At 32.2% G+C, this 8,294-nt stretch overlaps 1 pseudogene; it reads left to right on the forward strand.

Annotated features, from left to right (window-relative positions):
* The first annotated feature begins 5,386 nt into the window (after positions 1-5,386).
* LOC136227216 (heat shock cognate 70 kDa protein-like) lies at positions 5,387-8,090 on the forward strand (annotated as a pseudogene).
* The last annotated feature ends 204 nt before the right edge of the window (positions 8,091-8,294 follow it).

The raw sequence follows: 8,294 nt of genomic DNA on the forward strand, positions 1-8,294 counted from the left end.
AAAATTTTATTGTTTTTTAAGAAATTTTATTGTTTATTATTGTATTAACACATATAGTTTTTATTAATATATTAACACATACAGTTATTGTTAATGTTGATATTTTGTTTTGTATCCATTTTTAATTTTCTAATATTTATCCTCTAAATATTACATGAGAGAGTTTTTTTTAAGTTAACCAATGTGAAATTTATTAATTTGATTCTATATTAATTGTATTTCTTAATTTGTTTGAAAAAAATCTAGAATAACTTATATAATGGAACATATGTATTAAAAAGTATTTACGGCTAATACACAAATAAATATATAGATAGGAAATCTATAACAAAAGATAGGTGAAAAAATTCAAAACAAACAATAATCAAGGAATCTTAGTTGAATTAATTCTAACTAATTAATTAGGAATATTAATCTAAGGGTAAATTATAAAACTGGCTCGATTAATAGTTCGTTTACATATTTAGACCCATTACACTATCTCTTATCAAACTACACACTTTTAAAATTAGACTTTTCCAAAATACCATTAGTATATATATTATACTAATGAAATACAATGCATCAAGCAGGTCATTCAGCTTACACATTTTTCTCCAACTCTGACAATGGAAAGATTAGGAATGCTTAATCTGAATCTGAACCGATTTACGATCTTCTTACAAGGATTATTCTGCCTCACAAGTGCCGGCGCACCGTATGTTGGCGTGGTTCCCCTGATCGAGAAAATGGACGTATTTTTTCCCTGGCATCTCCGCATAGCGGAATGCAAACACATCACGGACCTCTCGAAAGACGAAAAGCGAGAACGTACTCGCGCATGCCTAATTTTCTGTAATTGAGGAACTGAAAAAGTGCATAAGAGGTTTTTTAATAGCACATAAATGTGTAGATAAACAAGACTCAACTTTATATGTATGCTATAATTAATTACATGTACAAGACCATATAGTGTCAATTTGGCTTCATCGTCTACATAAATCTCCATGAGCTATAAGAATCAAACATAAAAAGAAAAGGAATCAAGATCCATAAATTCTTTTGTATATGTTATGAGGTGTAGCTGCTTTTCATGCTCTTATTTGCCCTTTCACTTTAAAAATAGAGTTTTATATGTTTGGTTAGTGACATCCTATTTATGTTTTTACCCTTAAAAAAGTAGCATTTTAAAAAAGCTGAGAATCTTCTTTTTTTGGAAAAACAGCTTTTTCCAATAGTAACATGTAACAACAAACAACAATAGCAAACGGTAGGTAAAACAAATGAGCCTTTAGTTTTGAATATTTTAAGTTAGTTTGCACTTTTATCGAATAATATTTGGAGATTTTATCTATCCAATGGGTTCGCAGTTTATGATTTTGCTTCGTAGTAGAAGCAACTGTGAAGTAAATAATATTAATTTACTTTATAGTTGCTTCCATTGCGAAGGGATTTCATGAACTATTAAGTCGCAGTTGCTCCCACTGCGAAGGGATTGTATAAACTATTTAGCCACAGTTGCTCCCATTGCTAAGTCGTAGTTTTATCATCTGTTTTGCAGTTGCTTCAACTGCAAAGTATTTTAAGCTTATTTTGTTTCGCAGTGAGAAGGAGTTTATAACTATGAATAAGGTTGCAAATGACCTGATCCACTCATGAATGACTCGGTGTTCTACTTGATAAAAGCTCGATCCTATTCGGCTCGACTTATAAACGAGTCGAGCTTGAGCACGACGAAGCTCAGTTGGAAAACTCATGAGCAGGCTCAATTATAGGTTTATGTACAAGTTCATGAGCAAGTTCATGAGCAAGCTCGAGTATACTGCTCATGAACACAATTGGTTTGGTTATTTTTTTAATAATAATATTTTTATAAAGGGGGAAATGTAAAACAATCGTAGTTTTGTGTGAAATTTAGTTTTATAGGTTTCAAAATTATATAGTTTTTTTTTGTTAAAGAAATTTTAAATTAATATAATTAATGAGTTGTTCGCGATCGAAGTTCATGAACTGAATTAACGAACTTCTCGTGAGCAAAGCTCATGATCGAGCTTCTTAACAAGCTTGCGAACAGCTCGTGAAAAGCTCACAAATAGAAGATTGAGCTCGAGTTCGGACTCATCAATTTTCTGACGAGCTGAGCCTGCGGAGGCCAAAAATCGGCTCAGCTCGATTCGGCTCGATTATAACACTAACTTCATGTTTCCCTTATATACCTTCTTTATGACCTTTGTCATTGAATTACATCAAAAATCACACAATTCTCGTTTGATTTTAGTATTTTCCTTTGCCAATCTCTTTTTTGGAAAAACACGCTATATTTACTCATCATCGATATAACAACTAAAATAATCTATTCAAAGAAGCTTTTACTTCTAATAGATCGAAAGATAAAAAAAATTCCATAAATTTCAACAAAAAATTACAAAGAAACCATGAAAACTAGAGAAGAAGAGAGACAGTGAAAGAAAGAGGATAGAGGGAGAGATAACAAAAGCACAAAATATGTTAAGTGATAATATATATGCTAAGGGCATTTTGAGAAATTTAATTTTGAAAGTGTCTATTTTGATAAGATCCGTTGTAACGAGTCTAAATATGTAAATGACCCTCTCAATTTGGTTAATTTTATAATTTACCCTTAATGTAATTAGGAATTATATAAGTATCTGAACATGAATTAATTATTGTCTAATTCTTGAAAAACAAGGAAGCCTAGCCTATAAATAGAGAGTTAGGTCAAACATAATAATAATGAATAAAAAGAAAAAAAAATTCTCTCACTCTTCTCTCCCTATTTTCGACGCCACACCCTACTCGCTAGTTAATGAGACTTCATTCTTACTTCATGGATTAATTATTCTATCTCTCAAATAACTTTGACGTGGGAAAATTGTGACTTGCAATATAAGTTTGTGGTTCTAAAAGATTCTTCCACTACCTACTTAAGATTAATCAAAGCTTTAAAAGGTAAGTCTCAAACTTGTATATGAGTCAATTTGAGGGTTAAACTCTTAAATGGTGTTAATTTTAAAAATAATTCATTATTCAGGTATAGTTAAAATTTATTTTTTTAGGAGAGGCTGTTTTTAAACTTTAGTTAAAAAGTAGTCTCATTACGGTGATTTATCCACCATAATGGATAAAAAGATGTTTTGTTTTACTCCATTATGACGGTGCAGGTGCTGTAATGGAGTAAAAGTACCAACATTGGCAGTGACATCATATGCCACTGCCAACTCTCCTTCCCTTCAAAAGAAAGAAACAATAATATATAAAAATAAAATTATAATATATATTTTTTTATATATATTAAATTTTTTTTTATTATATATAAGTTGTGAATTTTATATTTTTAGAGTATAGTATTTTTTGTTTTATTCAGTTTTCTGATGGGTAAGGTTATCAAATTAATATTACCCGTTTATTTTTTGAACTACTCATCCCATTCAAATTCTAAAATATAATGGTATCAAATTATCTGTATTAAGGGGCAGTTTCAGTATTTTAAAAATTCTAGATCGCTTTAATACTCTCTTTTTTATAAATTAAAATTAATTTTGGACTGAACCAAGAAAAACTAAATAAAATCAAACTTTTAGGATAATTTAGAGAGAAGATGAAACAGTTAGCAACTATATTATTGTTAGAGTAAAATGTAAAAAAGACTGAGGTTTAACCTTTTTGTAAAATACAGTCAGCAGCTCTTGTAGTTTAGAGGCTTTAGGTCGTTAGTTTTTTTATTCTTTTTTTTAAAATTTTTTAACACCGTTAATTAATTTAGTCTGTGTTTGCTAACGGAATGAACCTCAAGATACCTTTTCGCTACCAGCATTATGGGTAAAATTGCACCATTTTAGACTTTAAGAGTAAAATTATTTCTGATTGTAAACGTTATGAATATTTTTTCACATTTTCCCTTTTATAATTTCATCGTTGATTAATTAAAAACATGTCCATTTTAGACATTTTAAATCCGAACGACAACAGTTCAATATAATTTTGCCAAACATTAGTAATTAAACAGCTAATAACAAATACCTAACAGCAACAGCTAACAGCTTACTGGAACTGCAAACAGCTAACAACAACCGCAACAACTATTAGTTAACATCTGAACCAAACAGGTACTAAATATTTAACCGTAACATTTCAAACGAAGTACAAATTTAACCCTAATATATGAAATTGTGCAAATTTAGCACTAACATTTCCAAGGAAGATCAATTTTAACCATACGCTGTCAAAATTTTGAAGAAAAGTTGTGTTTGACTGTTATTTAGCCACGCCAGACCTTCTAAACGAGTTTGTCGATAAATTGAATCAGTTTCATACAAATTTTTTCGTAACTATATTAATAAAATAGTAAAATATTTTAGACAGTTTCAAAAAACTAAACCTGTTAGATATAAATTAATCACAATTTCTTTGAAAATGTTTAAAATATTTTACTTTGTTATTAATATACTAAATATTTTTTGTATTAATAATGCACTAAATATTTAACCGTAACGTTTTAAGTGAAGTACAGATTTAACTCTAACGTATGAAATTGTGCAAATTTAATTCTAACGTTTCTAACTAAAATTAAATTTAAATTTTAGTTAAATTTTTATAAACTAAAAATTCAATAATATTATTATAATATACAATTTTATTTTTATAAGATGATAAACTAATTTCTTTGTTTTATAAATTTTATTTTTATTTTTATTTTTATAAAATAATAATTAAATTCTTTTTAATATTTGGCCATTGCCACAGCAGGAATTCACTAGTTCATTACGGCGTCTATGGCGCCGTAATGAGTAAAAAAATTTCAAAAATAATACAATATTTCACTATGGTTTAAAAACAGCCCTTTAATGAAAATAAATTTCAACTATAACCAATTATGTAATAATTTTTACTTTTGGCCCCAAACAAAAGTTTAATCCTCAATTTGGTTAGTAAAATCATTCAATATTAAATATTAGTTACTTAATATCCACTTTAATTTTAATTGAATATGTTGTGAATTGTAAAGAAATTAAAGGATGATACGTATTTCAAAGTGATAATATCCCGATATTATCTAGAGGCGAATCGATAAATCTCCATATAATTGAAGGACTAAAGAAGCATTTAAACATTAACAATGACCGAAGATCCACCAGCTTAGATGGCGTATGGATCAAGTCACTCACCACCGAGGATCCGGGGATACGCCACGTAAAGACCAAATGTCTTAAAGAGATCCACAACCGCTAAATCTTGGAAGACCCGCCATCCAGCATCGATCCACCCAAGGATGTCGGCGTCGTTTTCCTACATGGAAACTGAATTGATTAATGACTAAAAACAGCTCCATAAATGAGATAACGGCCAGACATGAATAAACAAATTAACTACCATTAAAGTAGCATTAATGGAAGACTTTCTAGTTAGTAGTTCGATGGTTACAAGTATTCTAGTTTAAATAGCCCTCACATCCCAAGGCGTCCCCCACAGGTGCAGCTCCAGCTGAAGTTCGTTTGAGAGTTATCAGAAAGCGAAATTGAAAGTGTGTCGATGTGGTATGGTAATGTGTGCACACATTTTGCAATTAAAAACCAATTGTAGAATGTGATTCTCTTATAATCCAATATTTTGCAGTGTCATTTAGATATAGGCCCGGTTTAGTTTACTTGCTATTACTGTTTGCTGGTTGTTGTTAAAAAAAACTGTTTTTTCAAAAGCTGAGATTTCATACTTTTGTTAAAAACTACTTTTCAGCTATAAATTTCATACACAAAAGTCTAATCAAACATATAACTCATCATTTTAAAGTGAAAAAAATATAGTATTTCTTTAGTTTCGAAAAATTATAACGAAAAATATATTTAATTTATATGCACAAATAATAATTATTTAATTCCAATAAAGTGAAAATTCTGGCAAATTGTATAGGTTTAATTAATTTATGCATGGCGGGAAAAGGAGAGAACTCAATGGAACAATAGTCAAACGAAATTGAGAAGGACCAGCGATCGGTATAGATCTCGGAACTACCTACTCTTGCGTTGGCGTTTGGCAATATGACAGAGTGGAGATCATAGTAAATGATCAGGGGAACCGGACGACTCCTTCTTATGTTGCTTTCACTGATGCGCAGCGTTTGATCGGCGATCCTGCTAAGAATCAAGTTGCTAGGAATCCTGTTAACACTGTTTTTGGTATTTACTTCTTATCTAATTTCTAATTTGAGTTAGATTCTACTGGTTTCTGTTTTCTGGTGTTGCTGCTGGGATTTCATGTTCATGTTTGATATTTCTTTTCCTATTAGTTATTCATTTGTGCTTCCTGCTTAGTTATTTTTGAATTTGTGAAAAAGTCTTCTAATTGAATACTGCCAAGCTTATTGCTGTCTTTAAGTTCATATTAATCTGAATCGAATGGCTTGTTAGATTTTTAAGAAAACACCTTAAGATTAAATTCTATCCTAATTTTGGGATTACTCGTCGTTGGTTTCATATGTTTAAATTATAACATAGTGTAATTGATATGTAAATACACATTTATCTTATTTGTTAAATATTCTGCTCACAGATGCAAAGCGATTGATTGGTAGAAGATTCTCAGATGACACGTACAGAGTGATTTGAAGCTTTGGCCATTTAAGGTAATTGTTGGTCTCGAGGATAAGCCTATGATTGTTGTTACATACAAGGGTGAGGAGAAACAGTTTTCTGCTGAGGAGATTTCTTCTATGGTTCTTACTAAGATGCGTGAAATCGCTGAGGCCTATCTTGGATCTACTATTAAAAATGCAGTTGTAACTGTTCCTGCTTATTTCAATGATTCGCAGCGTAAGGCAACAAAGGATGCTGGTGTGATCGCTGGCCTTAATGTTATGCGTATTATCAGTGAGCCTACAGCTGCAGCCATTGCCTATGGGCTTGACAAGAAGGCAAGCAGTGGTAGGAAGAAGAATGTATTGATATTTGATTTGGGTGGTGGTACTTTTGATGTCTCAGTTGTTACTATTGGAGAGGGTATCTTTGAAGTCAAGTCCACTGCTGGTGACACTCACCTTGGAGGTGAAGATTTTGATAGCAGAATGGTCAACCACTTCGTTCAGGAGTTCAAGAGGAAGAATAAGAAAGATATCTCTGGAAATCCTAGAGCTATTAGAAGATTAAGGTCTGCCTGTGAGAGGGCTAAGAGAACTCTCTCATCTGTTGTTCAGACAACTATTGAGGTTGTTTGCTTGTTTGAGGTTATTGATTTCTACACAACAATAACTCGTGCAAAATTCGAGGAGTTGAACATTGATCTTTTCAGAAAGTGTATAGAGTCTGTTGAGTTGTGTTTGAGGGATGCCAAGATGGACAAGAGCAGTGTCGATGATGTGGTTATTGTTGGTGGTTCTACCAGAATTCCAAAGGTACAGCAAATGCTGCAAGAGTTCTTCAACGGAAAGGAACTATGCAAGAGTATAAACCCTGATGAAGCTGTTGCATATGGTGCAGCTGTTCAGGCTGCCATATTGAGTGGTGAAGTCAATGAGAAGGTGCAGGATCATGTGCTTTTGGATGTTACCCCTCTCTCACTTGGAATTGAAATAACTGATGAACGTTTTATGTCTGTTGTGATACCGAGGAACACTACCATCCCTACAAAGAAGGATAAGGTGTTGACCACTAGCTCTGACTACCAGACCAATGTCCGGATAGCGGTGTACTTCAATGCCAATGCCAACATCAATGTCAACTGAAATAAATGCCAATTGGGGCCTACGAGGGCGAGAGAGCACTAGCAAGAGAGAACAATAGGGAAGATTGTCCAAGGAAGAGATTGAGAAAATGGTAGAGGAGGCTGAGAAATACAAGGCTGATGATGAGGAACATAAAAAGAAGGTTGCTGCTAAACACGCATTGGAGAATTATGCTTATAACATAAGGGATGCTGTGAGAGATGAAAAGTTGAGCTCAAAACTAGACCCAGCTGACAAAAAGAAGGTCGAGGATGCCATTGAAGAAGCTATTGAATGGTTGGAAGCAAATCAGGTAGGTGAGGCAGATGAGTTTGAGAATAAGATGAAAGAGTTAGAGACCATATGCACTCCTATTATTGTCATTGTTCTCGATTAGTCTCTCTTCAATTAACTTTTGTTTTGTTATCCGATTCTCACCAATGTCCTAGTGTTTATTTTCTATCTAAACTTAAATTTGAAGAACATCTGTTTTCTCCTTCTGAATGTATGTCAGTTCTCCTATAGCAAGACTTTCTTTTTCTGAATACTTCTTCCAGAAATGGTGAAAAACTAGCAAAACATTATGAACACATGAACATGG

Source organism: Euphorbia lathyris, chromosome 4, assembly GCF_963576675.1.
Source record: "Euphorbia lathyris chromosome 4, ddEupLath1.1, whole genome shotgun sequence".
NCBI classification, from domain to species: domain Eukaryota; kingdom Viridiplantae; phylum Streptophyta; class Magnoliopsida; order Malpighiales; family Euphorbiaceae; genus Euphorbia; species Euphorbia lathyris.